Source organism: Gorilla gorilla, chromosome 14 (genome assembly GCF_029281585.2).
Source record: "Gorilla gorilla gorilla isolate KB3781 chromosome 14, NHGRI_mGorGor1-v2.1_pri, whole genome shotgun sequence".
Classification (NCBI taxonomy): Eukaryota; Metazoa; Chordata; class Mammalia; order Primates; family Hominidae; genus Gorilla; species Gorilla gorilla.
The window spans coordinates 62,678,258-62,693,671 of record NC_073238.2 but is presented as its reverse complement, the minus strand read 5'-3'; the positions used below and the strand labels follow the sequence as shown (position 1 = coordinate 62,693,671).

The following is a 15,414-nucleotide window of genomic DNA, read 5'->3' as shown; positions in this document are numbered from 1 at the left end:
TTCTATTGTCTCTTCTTTCTCTTCCCATTAGAAAGAAGATCCTTTCCCAACTCCTCTCTTCTTCCCTTAAAATGCCCTCTAAGGCCGGACGTGGTGGCTCACGCCTGTAATCCCAGCACTTTGGGAGACCAAAGTGGGTGGATTACTTGAGGTCAGGAGTTTGAGACCAGCCTGGCCAACATGGTGAAACCCCATCCCTACTAAAAATACAAAAATTAGTCAGGCGTGGTGTTGGGCACGTCTAATCCCAGCTACTCAAGAGGCTGAGGCATGAGAATCACTTGAACCTAGGAGGCAGAGGTTGCAGTGAGCCGAGATCATGCCACTGCACTCCAGCCTGGGCAACAGAGCGAGACTCAGTCTCAAAAACAAAACAAAACAAAACACCCTCTATTCTCACACTAGGTCACTAGGGACCCACATCCCACTCAGACCTACCTTTTAATAGTGAAACTAGGTTAGGGGATGCTATTAATAAAACAAACACTTTGTCCACATGATATGCGTATGAGGGATATTTGCATTTTAAAAGAGAATTGTATAATGGTTTCAATTTGCAGCCCACAAACCCAGCTGTATAAAAACATAACAAATTTATGTTTCTCTCTAATTTTTTTTCTATTTAGAGCCTCCATCCTGTAAGCAGTAACAATTTAAAATTAGTCAATATGTAACTGCAGGGAAATAACTAATTTCTGGGGTGCTTGTGGCATGTCAACATGTGGGGAGATGGGGTACCTGGTCCTAGACTGCTATCACCTGGGCCTTCACTGGGCCATCCATCATCCTGTTTAGTGTTCGTTTCCTGACATGCAGATGATTGCTACCTTGTCCCTATGATCCCATTTAAAAGGCTCCTGCAGGTTTGACAACTATCCTTTCAACTTCTATAAAGCCTTTGGGGTGCCCAGGAAGTCATTCCACTGCCAGGCTGAGTCATGGAAACTGCAGGCTGTGACCCAAGACCCATGGACTCCTGCGGCACTCTCAGGCCCCAGAAGCATCCATCTGCTTCCAGGCCACACTGTGACGTATGGGACTCTGTAAGCTGTCCCAGACTCATATCTGCCACATAGCACCTTAGTCTCTGAGATCTTGGGTCTCCTTGGGCCTTTGCCTGAGAACACTTCTAGATTGCCTCGCCTTTCAGTTCCCACAAACTTACCTGACATTTCTGTCATCTTCCTCTTCCCCACTGGAGCAGGCTTAGCACTCTTTTCAGTGACCCACCAGGATAAGTTCTCTCCTCACTCCATTTGCCTTCTGGACATTCCCTTTCCCCTCAGCCCAGGGAATCTTTAGGCTGAAGTCAGGAAGCTTTTTCCTGATTCATATTACAATGAACTGTATATAAAACTTTTTGTGCTCTCAGTCCTCCTCACAGGATGTGTGTGTGTGTGTGTGTCCACACTCACCTGTATAAGTATTTAGGGTGGGCCAGAGGGGAGGAAAGAGAGAGATTGAGGACAAGAAACTAGAGGAGAAGCCAGTCACTCATTCCTGTAGCTGTCTAATAGCAGCATGTTGCATAGAAGGAAAAACTTCATAGCTATCACAAATGTGATAGAGCTATTGAAAGTGTATGAAGTTATAGGACTACATCTGTACTCACCAACTGGTGAAGCCCACAATAGCAACTTTTCCATATTTATTTTTGTTGATTTATTTGTCCAATAAATATTTATCAGACTCCTACTGTGTGGGTACTCAGAATTCAGGGGGAACTTTGATAGATGTAGATCCTGCCTTCATGAACCTTACAAGCCACTAAAGGACGCACACATTACTCAGACTTGTAATTACAACCTATGATGGAACGGGACACAGAGCTAGGAAAAGTATGATGAGAGAGTGGGGACTCAAGGACAGTTGCCTCGAGGAAGTGACATTTGAGCTGAGCTCTGAAGGATGAGGGGAAATTAATGAGTTGAAGAGTCAAAGGGACCAGCCTCTGGAAGGGCCTCTAGGCACTTGAGGAGCTAGAGGAAGGCCATGTGGCCTGAGCACAGCAGGGAGGAAGAAGGTGGCATGAGATGAGACCTGAGAGGTTGGCAAGGTCAAGGGCACGAAGGATCATGCAGGCCACCATGTGGGACACAGGAAAGGGTTTTAAACAAAGGAAGAACACAATCAGATTTCCTGACTGCTGTATGGGGAATGGAGAAGAGGAAAAGCACGGGCACAAGGACACCAGTTAGGAGGCCATTGTATTACTGCCTGATGTGGTAAGAACATCCTCATATTCTCTTGTCTGGATCTGCAAGTCCAACGTCTTCTCGATGATGGGCTTCACCAGGAGGAGAAGGCCTTCAGGACATCTCTGTGACACCAGGTCAGTCTTTGGGCTGGTTGGCAGTCAGCCTTGCAGGACATGGTTTGATTAATGAGGTTTCCCAGAGCACCCAAATTTCCAATGGCCTACGTAAGATGTGGGGGCTTGGCATATGGATCACAGGAAACACAATGGCTAAGACCAAATGGCTAGAAGTAAGAGAAACAGAAGCCCTTGGGGAGGATCATTTGAAAGGGACAAGGCTGAGCCTCCTGGGGGCAATGGTACCTGGCTACACTGACTGACTCTTGGGTATCATCATGGCGGGGAGCGGGGGGCATCCTTGGAGATGGGGAGGTAGGGATGTCAATCTTGAATACTTGAGACCCCTGGATAAAGTAAACTTGAACTGTTGTTACATTTTTGGTACAGCTGGTTTTATTGCCTGATTGACTTGGGGAGTTGCTGCCACTGCTGGAGAAGGTCAGTGAATGACTCCCAAAATTAATGACACAGTAAAGTTGGTGCCAATCTCTCTTTGGGTCCAGAAAGTGAAGGTTAGAGAAACTGTGGACCATTTACCAACTCTGATGGGTCATTAAACCTATACAAAAACCTATCCTATGTAGATGGCTCCATCAGAGGATCTGCTTATGTTCATAGAAAGCTAACAATCTCCCTCCCAGTCCAACGGAAAATTGATTGTGTGTGGGACCTTGGCCACAGCTGTAGGATACAGGACCACCTATTAGCTGTATATTAATAGGAGTATCAAACTAGCAGAGTTCTCTGTAGGGCCTGACTGTGGGCAATTCAGCTGGTAAGCCTTGTATCAGAACTATGAGCCTATGAACAAGTCTTTTCTTTGTGTCGATATAGCATTTTTATGCATGTAGAATGGCTAGATATGCAAATAGATTCTTCACAGTTTTACCAGGAGAGAACTAGGGTTTGAAAAAACATAAGTTCTCTTGCTTCTTGCTAGGAGCAGGAGCTGGCAGCACAGAAGGCAGATAGAGATAGAAGCATGTAGCAAGTTCAATCTTTTTATTTATTTATTTTGAGATGGAGTTTCACTCTTGTTGCCCAGGCTGGAGTGCAATGGCGTCACCTCGGCTCACCACAACCTCCGCCTCCTGGGTTGAAGCAATTCTCCTCACTCAGCCTCCTAAGTAGCTGGGATTACAGGCATGCACCACCACACCCAGCTAACTTTGTATTTTTAGTAGAGGCGGGGTTTCTCCATGTTGGTCAGGCTGGTTTCGAATTCCCGACCTCAAGTGATCTGCCCACCTCGGCCTCCCAAAGTGTTGGAATTACAGGCATGAGCCACTGCACCTGGCCTGCAAGTTCAATCTTTGTCTAAGAAGCAGAAGAGACAGGCAGTACAGAATGAATCTGAGCAAAGATGAGGAATTGATATAAAATGATTCCAGTTCTCCATGGCTCACTCACTAGGTCTAACCAAATTAAGCACATTAACCCCAGATATTTTGAAAATAAAAGGGATCTACTTAATGAGTACTTGGATAAAACTCAATATCAAAAAAGAGATCAATGCCTCTCTAGCATCCCACTTCTGGTGGCAGATGCACACACGGACATTCCTCTTCAGGATGGCTGTGTTGCCAGTGGAGACGCTGGCTCTATTTCTGTTCACCTGGCCTGTCCTTAGGCCAGAGTTAAAACAGGTCAGCGTAGGTTTCAAAGCATCATATGTATAAGCAAGATGGGAAACTCAGCAGCCTCACCCTTATAATGCTCCATCCAGATCTGTCCGTCACAACAAAGCCAACTGCCTTTTGATTTCTCTACCCTAAAGCCACCTCATTAGAAGTGGAGGGCTCATTGAACTTAGGGAAACAAAATGTGAAAATAAACTGTTAGAAATCACAACACTTTTCTGGCCAGATTGAGGAGATCAATATAGAATGCCCTCTCATCCACTGTACATGTTAAACCAAACATTAAACATTACTATACCTCTTGTTTCTCTTCTTCAAAGAAGTAAAACAAGTTGGCATGGACTTTACTTCTTTCCAATCCTTATGATTAGATAACCACAAATAAAACTCTAAAGAATTTCATCTATTATAGCTAACATATATTATGTGCCTTCTTTCTTAATTCTCACAAACGTATAAGGTAGGTACTACCATTATACCCTTTTATAGATGAGAAAACTGAGACTTTTGAAGGGCCCAGTAAATTAGTCAAAGTTACAAACTTCACAGGTAGCCAAGAAAGAATTTGAACTCAATCTCTTTGTGCTTTTACTTTCAACCATCCTAACACTACTGCCTCCTGACTGTGAGGATTGGCTCACAAGAAGTGAGTACGAAGACATTGGTGGGAAGTTGGGTGATGATTGGGTGGCTTTAAGATAATTAGCATATGCCCCAGAGAGGCTTGAACAATCCTAGCCCAGCAGTTCTCAAACATTTTGGCCTCAGAATCCCTTTACATTCTTAAAAATTATTGAGGACTCCATATAGCTTTTGTTTATGTAGGTTGTATCTATCAATATTTACTATATTAGAAATTTAAACTAAGAACATTTTAAATATATATTTATCAATTTAATTAAAATAACAATAGTAAGCCCATTACATGTTAGCAAAAATGACATAGTTTTATGAATTCGTTCCAAAATAAAAACATTTAGTGAGAGTCACATCTTATTTTAGAAAATCTCTAAGTGGAAGACAGCTGGATTCTTATGTCTTCTGCATTCAATGAGTTGCAATATCACCTGTCATATAACTCCTTGAAAAACTCCATTGCATACTTGAGAGAATAAAACTGAAAAAGGGAAATAATATCTTAACTCATCAAGAAATAGTTCTGACCTCAAGGGCTCCCTGTAAGGATCTCAGGGAATCTCAGGGACCTTCAGTTTACACTTTGAGCCACTGTCCTAGCTTCCTGGTGAAAATGATGGAGAACAGATGATTTCTATCGGATTGTTGGGAGGTTTGGAGGACATGGGGAGGTGGCAAGTATGGAAAGTGCTGCCCAAGTCAAACAGCATTAAGTGCAGATAGAGGTGGACCTGTCCCACTCACTGCTCCCAGTACAAACTGAAAATCAGGGGTAAATTGAGTCACTTTCTTGGTTGCCATTTCTAGCCATGCCACCAGGAAAGAACGCTGATAAAACTTTACTGCCAGGAAAGGAAAATGCTGTGACATCTCTTGCCTCCCATCCGTTTCCAATTCAACCCAACAATTTAGGATTATTCGTGCCCTATATGTTTCAATAAAGGAAGGGTGAATCTAGTATTATCTAAGTTGGAGGTTCAATGGGATTTAAACTAAGAAGAGATGGAGCAGATAAGAGAAATAAAATCCTTCTTTCCAATCTCCTTCCCCTGGCTCCTTCAGGGTTCTTTAGAATTCCCTAATGTGCACACTATTTGAATTCATTTTTATATTTATGTATTATTTACATGGCCCTTCATTCAGCTTTCTGCCCAATAAGTCAATGCAAAGTTTAAGAATCTCTCTAATTGCTTTTTTTGGCAAGTATCCAACCTGCAAAATTTTAAATTAAAGGCTAGAGGGAGATAAAGGACCTTTAAATTTTCCCTTTCACAAAGGTCATAAATTGATTTGCAGCTCTATGTCTCCTGATCTCAATGGTTGTCTGACAAAGAGCATAAACAACCACATGTACTACAGTAGGAAAGATCTATAGATTCTACATTTCTAAGTTTGGTTTTTAGATGACACAACTATTATTTAAAATGAATCTTGATAGAATTGAAATAATATCATATGCTCTATTGTTTTTTATTTGGCAAAAATTAGCCAAATTTTTCTAAATCTTCAAAATTGTATGGCAGTGGTTCTCAAAGTATAGTCCTGGACCAGCAGCAGCAACATCACCTGGGAATTGTTAGAAATGCAAATTATCAGGCCCCACCCCAGACCTGCTGAATCAGAAACTCTGAGGCGGGCTGTGTTTAATAAACCTTCCAGGTAATTCTGATTCAGTAGCCTAAATAAATGATAAATTATACAATGTTTGTGGATTCGAAGCCAACATTATAAATATGTGAATTCTCCCAAATGTTTATTCACAGATGAATAAACAAACTATGTACAAAATGATAAACAAAATATTTGGTATATAAGTACAATGGAATATTATTCAGCCTAAAGAGGAAGGAAATTCTGTCAGATAATATGCATACATAAACCTTGAGAACATTATGCTAAGTGCAACAAGCCAGTCACAACGAGACTAATACTGTGTGATTGCACTTATATGAGGAACCTAGAGTAGTTAGATTCACAGAGACAGACAGTAGTATGGTAGTTATCAGGCGCTAGGGGAAGCAGGGAATGGGCAGCTATGTAATGATATTGCGTTCCAGTTTTGCAAAATGGAAAGAGTTCTAAGGATTGGTTGCAAAACAATCAATGTGAACGTACTTAACACTACTGAACGTACACTTAAAATGCTTAAGATGGGGACCGGGAGCGATGGCTCACACCTGTAATCCCAGCACTTTGGGAAGCTGAGGCAGGTGGATCATGAGGTCAAGAGATCGAGACCATCCTGGCCAACATGGTGAAACCCCAACTCTACTAAAAATACAAAAATTAGCTGGGCGTGGTGGTGCATGCCTGTAGTCCCAGCTACTCGGGAGGCTGAGGCAGGAGAATCACTTGAACTTGGGAGGTAGAGGTTGCAGTGAGCCGAGATAGTGTCATGACACTCCGGCCTAGGCGACAGAGCGAGACTCCATCTCAAAACAAAACAAAACAAAACAAAAAATGCTTAAGATGGTACATTTTTAAGTTTCGTGTATTTTACCACAATTAAAAAAATTTTAAATTTTAATTTAAAAAATATTATCAGGCCAGGTGCAGTGGCTCACACCTGTAATCCCAAAACTTTGTGAGTTCGAGGAAGGTGGGTCATTTGAGCCCAGGAGTTTGAGATCACCAGCCTGGGCAACATGGTGAAACCCTGTTTCCACAAAAAAAAATTTTTCAGTAAATAAATTAATTAATTAAAAACATTATAAGTCAATTGCAAATGTATAGATCTTATCTGGTTACTGATTCAAACATACAAACTCAGGAAGAAAACAAAACATTTATGAGATCATTCAGGACATTTCAAGAGTAACTGTATACTTAATGATGAAACTAGACTGGTTAAGAGTTGATAATTGTTGAAGTTGGTTGATGGGTACATCAGAGTTACTTTTTCTGACACCCACACCCAACCACACCCACACACCCACCCACACCCACACCCCCCCTACATATATATATGTATATTTATACATAAACCTTGAGAACATTATGCTAAGTGCAACAAGCCAGTCACAAAGAGACTAGTACTGTGTGATTGCACTTATATGAGGTACCTAGAGCAGTCAGATTCATAGAGACACACAGTAGTATGGTGGTTATCAGGGGCTAGGGGAAGCAGGGAATGGACAGCTATGTAATGATATTGTGTCATATATATATATATGTCTATATATATATGTCTATATATATGTATATATACATATATATAGACATATATATATATATATAGAGAGAGAGAGAGAGAGAGAGAGGTCTTGCTTTGTTGCCCAGACTGGAATGAAGTGGTGCAATCATAGCGCACTGTAACCTTGAACTTCTGGGCTCAAGTAATCCTCCCACCTCAGCCTCCTGAATAGCTGGGACTACCAGCATGCACTACCACATCTGGCTATTTTAAAAAAAATTTTGTAGAGACATGGTCTTGCCATGTTGCTCAGGAACTCCCGGCCTCAAGTGATCCTCCTACCTTGGCATCCCGAAGCACTGGGATTACAGGCATGAGCCATCACATTAGGCTTCACTATATATTTTTAAAAATACCTTTTGTTTGAACATGGATGGTATCTCTATACTATTCTTTACTACTGGATATGCATATAGAAAAGATGCTACACTTCTGTCAATTTATTCTCAGCTCACAATGACAGAATTGTTTTCAATCTTGTGTAGTAAATTTGTTTCCTTCTGTCAAGTACCATGGAACTAAATAGTTCCCGCATTTCAATTGCTCAGAAGCCAGAATAAATGGCCATTTACCACATGGCACTATCAGTTCCTGTACACAATCCAGAAATATCATTAGAAACTGGACAACTAATGAACATGTCTGTCTGCTGAAAGATATCCTGTAAGCCACAAAGTGTGAAAAACCTGTTGACTGATTACTGCCCTACAAACAGGACAGCACTGGAGACACTGGGACTGATTTTAAGGTTAAATTTATCCGTGAAGGAAACAGAGAGGCAATGTTTATATGAAATGGTAGGAAACTGGATACTAAGCACATCATCTAGCTGCTTCAAACCATTGTCCCAAGAATCTGTTGCTGAATGAACAATTAGCTATTTCCTGCCATTTGTTTCTGCCCTTTCTGTTTGCATTTTAAAGTATAGCATGATGAAAGATTTTCCATCAATTTTCCCTAGTGAGTTTTCCATATTTGTACATTTCTATATTCAAGCATTTCTATATAAAAGTATGTTCAATAATATTACAAGCAACCTTATTCTCTACTACCTTTCTTTTGGAACTAAAAGGTTGAATGTTTCTTAAAAGACATATTTATTTAAATTTAATCATGTAGGCAATTAGGTAAAAATAAAGAAACCCAAGAGAAAATATAATCTTAGCCTTATTTAAAATGTGTTTTCTCTCCCTGTCTGATGTCCTTATTGGAAAACTGGTCCTCACCTTTCTCAATAGTAGGAAACCCTTCTTGGTATGTGTTTTACAACAGTAAGACATGCTTCTGAATCCAGTAAGTTCACTACTCATCCTAAGTGTAATGAAAAGATTACTTAAGCATTTTCTTCTGTTCATAGAAGAAAAAATCCTCAGAACAGGTCAAACTCATACAATGGTAATATACAACTGAAGGAGTAAAAGATGTTAAGTTCAATTCATGCCTTGATATCAAAGTAGTTGGATGAGCTGCTGAAAAATCACGCCTATGTCCTGAATGGTAATGCCTAGGTTTTCTTCTAGGGTTTTTATGGTTTTAGGTCTAACGTTTAAATCTTTAATCCATCTTGAATTGATTTTTGTATAAGGTGTAAGGAAGGGATCCAGTTTCAGCTTTCTACATATGGCTAGCCAGTTTTCCCAGCACCGCAAATCAAAACCACTATGAGATATCATCTCACACCAGTTAGAATGGCAATCATTAAAAAGTCAGGAAACAACAGGTGCTGGAGAGGATGTGGAGAAATAGGAACACTTTTACACTGTTGGTGGGACTGTAAACTAGTTCAACCATTGTGGAAGTCAGTGTGGCGATTCCTCAGGGATCTAGAACTAGAAATACCATTTGACCCAGCCATCCCATGACTGGGTATATACCCAAAGGACTATAAATCATGCTGCTATAAAGACACATGCACACGTATGTTTATTGCGGCATTATTCACAATAGCAAAGACTTGGAACCAACCCAAATGTCCAACAATGATAGACTGGATTAAGAAAATGTGGCACATATACACCATGGAATACTATGCAGCCATAAAAAATGATGAGTTCATGTCCTTTGTAGGGACATGGATGAAATTGGAAACCATCATTCTCAGTAAACTATCGCAAGAACAAAAAACCAAACACCGCATATTCTCACTCATAGGTGGGAATTGAACAATGAGATCACATGGACACAGGAAGGGGAATATCACACTCTGGGGACTGTGGTGGGGTGGGGGGAAGGGGGAAGGATACCATTGGGAGATATACCTAATGCTAGATGACGAGTTAGTGGGTGCAGTGCACCAGCATGTCACATGTATACATATGTAACTAACCTGCACAATGTGCACATGTACCCTAAAACTTAAAGTATAATAAAAAAAAAAAAGAAGAAAAATCACTCAACCCATTGGAGTTTTGGCCTCTTCATTACATATTGAGAATATTCCAGCAGGTAATCTTTAAGACACCTGTCAATTCTAATATTCTATGCTTCTCTGAATTAACTCATGTGATTAAAATTGGTATGACATAAGATTTATAGATAATCCAAAACCCAATGTCCTCCATTACAGATTTTTGCCTACCTTTCTATTCTTTTATCTATTTTAAGTTAAAAACTCTAACAACCAGTACCACAAGAAAAGAGCAACAGTAAAGATGAGGCCAAACATGGAAAGCATACAAAACTGTGTTTTTACTCTATGAAAATGGAGAACTTTCTGTACTTGTTTTCATATGCCTAAATGAATTTGCCTGGGTAAATGTCAAATAAAATCTCTCAAGCATTCTAAGCCACTATCAGGTTTTTTCATGCCCATCAAGTACATTCTTAACTGGCTTGATAGAATGGTCTTGTTTAACATCAATACCACAACATTCAGGAAGGAAATAAATATTAGGACTTTAGACTTGGAATCAAAAGACTCCACAACTCTTTGGACTTAGAATTAAAGACTCCAAGAGATCTGAGTCTCAATCTCCTCTTTTATAAAGTGAGAATACAAGACCTTGCTGACAAGGTCATTGTGAAGATAAATACAAGTAATGTACAAGTAATTGCTACATAGCAGGTGCTCAAACTGTATTTTCTCCCTCCCTCCCTCCTTCTTTCTTTCCAGAATCACAAAAATAATATCCATCCAAAATATTTGTTAACCAGTGGGCTTATTGGACAATCTTTAAGGGGGCAGTGTAAAGTCAGTAAGGAAGAGAAAGAAGGAAGTTTTAAGATTGATCAACCAAATAGAAAAAAAACTGAAAAGGTATATGCCAAACGTGAACAGTAGGCCTCTTTGGATTATAGGAATACCCTTGCTTTTTATTTTCCTCTTTGTTGCTATCTGTATTTTCTAATTTTTCCACAATGAACATATTACATTCATAATTAAGAATCTTACATAAAATTAGATGAATCTACCTGAACCAATTAATTAAGCTGAACATCACTTTCCATTGATGTGATGCAATAGGAAGATTATAACACAATCAATAAAGTATTCTTGCCCCACAGATTAACTAATTAACAATAATAAGAATTGAATTGAAGCCCTCTCTACCTATCCGTTCACAAAACACATGGGGATACAAGGACATTTAAAATGACACCGTGGAGATTCCATCAGAAAAATCCAGAATGAGGGGACTTCTACAGGACATACGACCCAACTTTTCAATCAATAAATGGCAGGAAGGTGGAGACAGAAACAGAAATTTATAGATTAGAACAGACTTAAGGGATATAGCAACCAAATGCAAAGTGTAAACCTTGTTTGAATCCCAATTCAAACAAACCAACTATAAAAAGTGATATTTGAGCCAACTGGGCAAATTTGAACACAAATGTAGGTGTGTATTAGACAATAAAAAATGATTATTAATTTTCTTGAAGACAGATAATAGTACTGGGATTTTGTTTAAAAAAAGAGATATATACTGCAGTATTTATGGGTGATATGATATGATGCTTGGAATTTGCTTTAAAATACTCCAGCAGAAATAAAAATGAAATCAAATAAGGGGATAGAGATGAAATGAGAAAGATAAATTATTGCTAATTGGTAAAGCTGAGTGATGGACTCATGAGAATTTCTTATATCATTTTTGCCACTCTTGTGTCTGTGTTTAAAAATTTCCCTAATAAAAAGTAAAAAATGTAGGTGATCTTTAAAAAACAAAAAGGAAGTAGTCCATGGACAAAAGTGTCTCTTCTCTTCCTGGTTGTTTCCTGCTGTGCTCCCTGCCTTGTCCCCTGTCCTGATCACACACTGTGTGAACACTTCATCTATCCAGTAAGTCCTCACTTAATGCCATCGATAAATTATTAGAAACTGTGACTTTAAGTGAAACAACGTATAACAAAACCAATTTTACCATAGGCTAATTGATGTAAACAAGAGTTAAGTTCCTACTCTATATTTCTGGTCACAAAAACATCACCAAATTTCTAAATAAAGACCTAGTATTAAACATCAAAATAAACGTGAGCTACATATTCATGTAAGAAAGATTAATAAAAACATTCCAGTTTAAGGTGGCTGGAACATATTCTGGCAGCTCAGGGCGCAAGGCGGGAGCCAGTGCTGGACAGGACACCATCCCATTGCAGGGCGCACTCTCACACACACTCACACTCACTCGCACTGAGACAATTTATACTCATGAGTTAACCTAACATGCACCACTTTGGGATGTGGGAGGAAACAGGAGTACCTAGAGAAGACCTATGCAGACATGGGGAGAACATGCAAACTCCACCTAGATAATGGCCCTGGCCAGGAATCCTTTTTTTTTTTTTTTTCCCTCATCAATATTATAAAGAACATTGTCAAATGAACTAACATTATTCAAGGACCTGCTGTACATCTAGAAATGGCTGGGTAGGTCAGTAACATTGAAAATTGTGTTTCAAAGTCATTGCTGGGAGATTGGAAATTTTTAACAGTCATTCCAGGAAGCCCAAGGCTTTTGGGTAATGTATGACTCATGGAAGAAAGGACCTTCCATTTTTTAGCTAAGGCTTGATTCTTCGAGAGATCACAAGTTAATTGGTAGCAACTCATCTTAAGAGTATCATTTTAAGGGGACTGCATCGACAATCGTCATCAACACTGAGCCAAGGAAGTTTCTGCCTGTTACCTTGTGTCTTCATGTGGAATTCATTGTTTTTTGTTAGTCTGAACTCTTTTTTTTTTTTTTTTCTTTCAGACGGAGTTTCGCTCTAGTTGCCCAAGCCGGAGTGCAGTGGCGCAATCTCGGCTCACTGCAACCTCTGCCTCCCGGGTTAAAATGATTCTCCTGCCGCAGCCTCCCAAGTAGCTGGGATTACAGGCACGTGGCACCATGCCCAGCTAATTTTCTGTATTTTTAGTAGAGACGGGGTTTCACCATGTTAGCCAGGCTGGTCTCAAACTCCTGACCTCAGATGATCCGCCTGCCTCGGCCTCCCAAAATGCTGGGATTACAGGCATGAGCCACTGCACCCAGCCAGTCTGAACTCTTATCTGTGACTTTTCCATTCTGGTTTAAATTTTCCTTGTCTGCAATGCCCTGTGTTTGTAGATCTGTGATCAACCAGAGCCAGTCCTCCCCATCCTTGGCCAAACTCCCTGTGCCTAGAGTTGATCTATACTAGACTTTAATTGAGCAAATGATTCACATGCATTTTTTACTTTGCAGATTCAGACTTTGTGTATACTCTACTCTGATACTTAAAAAGTGGGTTACTCTGTTGTCTCTATTTATTAATTCTGATTAGAATTTGGTGGGTAGAATGCCCTTGTGCTTGCAAGACCATAATAACCATCTTCCTGACCATGTTCTCTAAGTATCTGGGGAGGATGAGCTACATATTCAAGATTCATAACCCTCTCAGGCCTGAGCCTCATGTCTGACTCCAAAATGAGCAGACATTATATCAAATCTGATATGTCAATATCTTTTCTTCCACTGGAAGCAATAGATTTACAGAGAAAGGAGTTTGAATCATAATCCCAAAAGACAGAGTCCTGAATGCCATAACCCTGAATGCTGAAATCCCTTAAAATAAAAAAATCCCTAAAATCTAAAATCCCAAAAATCATAATCACAGGGTAGGTATATCATGTTGGGTGGAACTATTACCTTGCTATTGTCTTTATTTGGAAATTAAATATGGTTGAAGGAGAGGCATATGGGTGCCAAGTTGACAAGGGGTAGACTGTAGACCTAATTTTAGGTGTCACCTTGACTGGATTAAGGAATATCAAGAGAGCTGGTAAAACATTATTTTGAGTGTGTCTGTGAGGGTGTTTCCAGGGGAGGTTAGTGTGTGAATCTGAGTAGATTTAGTGGTGAATATGTGCCCTGAACATTGGCAAGCACCATCCAATTGCCTGGGGCCCAGAGAGAACAAATATAGGAGGCAAATTGGTCTGCCTCTGAGAACGGGGATGGATTTTTCTTCTGTTGCCTTGGACATCAGAATGACAGACAGATTTGCTGGCTTTTGGACTCCACGACTTACACCAATGGCCCCCCAGGTTCTGGGGCTTCCAGCCTTAGACTGAGAATTAACCATTAGCTTCCCTGGTCCTGAGGCCTTGGTACTTGGACTGAGCCATGTTGCTGGCATTCCAGGGTCTCCACCTTGCAGACAGCCTGTTGTGGGACTTCTCAGCCACCATATTTGTGTGAGCCAATTCCTCTAATACATCCTCCTTCATATATCCATATACGTATCTTATTGGTTGTGTCCCTGGAGGACCCTGACTAATATGGATTTGGTACTGGGAAGCCAAATATCAACCTTTCTAACTGTACTCCTTACAACACAATGGAATAGATCTGTGAAACTGTCCCCTCACAAAAATGCTGTGATAAGTGTACTTACCAATAGTAAAGATGAAAGTTTAAAAGCTAATCATTATTGGTACTGCAAAAGCAGAAAATCACTTAATTGCAATGTCCAGGCAGGAACTAGACTTTAAATGGACATCATATACCTACAAAATTCCTGGACCACAACCACTTTCCAAATACAAGTGTGGTAACTGTTTCACAGATCACAGAAGTTAAAATCAGGCGAAAAATACAAGGAATCTCTCCTGTTAAATTATCCAATCGTGTACAACTTCTGTGCCTTCACACAAAGCACCATGCTTATCTTAAACAATGCCCTTCATTGATGAATAAAAAGAATTTGACAAGCTCAGTGACTTTCTGAACCAAAGACACTTGCTGATATTGAGGTTCTTCCAGTGTTAAAAATCACATTAAATGTTAAACTATTAATTAGGGATTTGACTGCCAAATAAAATAGACTTATATTTACCATTAAATCTAACATAGAAAAACTAGCACAGGCTTCACTTTGGCTAATGGATGGCACTTTCAAAACTGTTTCTTATTAACTACATATAACTCATGCCCCTGTGGAATCTGAAAATTCTAGAACTTATTTACTCATTTATGTAGTAATGACTGGAAAAAGTGAAACACTTCATAAATGCTTATTTGAAGATTTAGTGTAGAAGAAAATAGATTTTAAATGAATCCCCAAACCATAATGACAGATTTGGAATTAGGTAAAACCAAGGTTTCTAAAAGCAAATTTTGAGGGGTTGCCAACCAAGTTTGTCTCTTACATTCAACCAAATG

General features: G+C 39.8%; 1 long non-coding RNA gene across 1 annotated transcript in view; it reads left to right on the top strand.

The window, feature by feature from the left end:
• LOC109029330 (uncharacterized) overlaps window positions 1-14,486 on the top strand; it is a 30,862-nt gene extending 16,376 nt beyond the window's left edge. The window contains exon 5 of the long non-coding RNA XR_010130581.1: window positions 12,985-14,486. This is a non-coding gene — a long non-coding RNA (uncharacterized lncRNA). The remainder of the gene's footprint in view (window positions 1-12,984) is intronic.
• The last annotated feature ends 928 nt before the right edge of the window (window positions 14,487-15,414 follow it).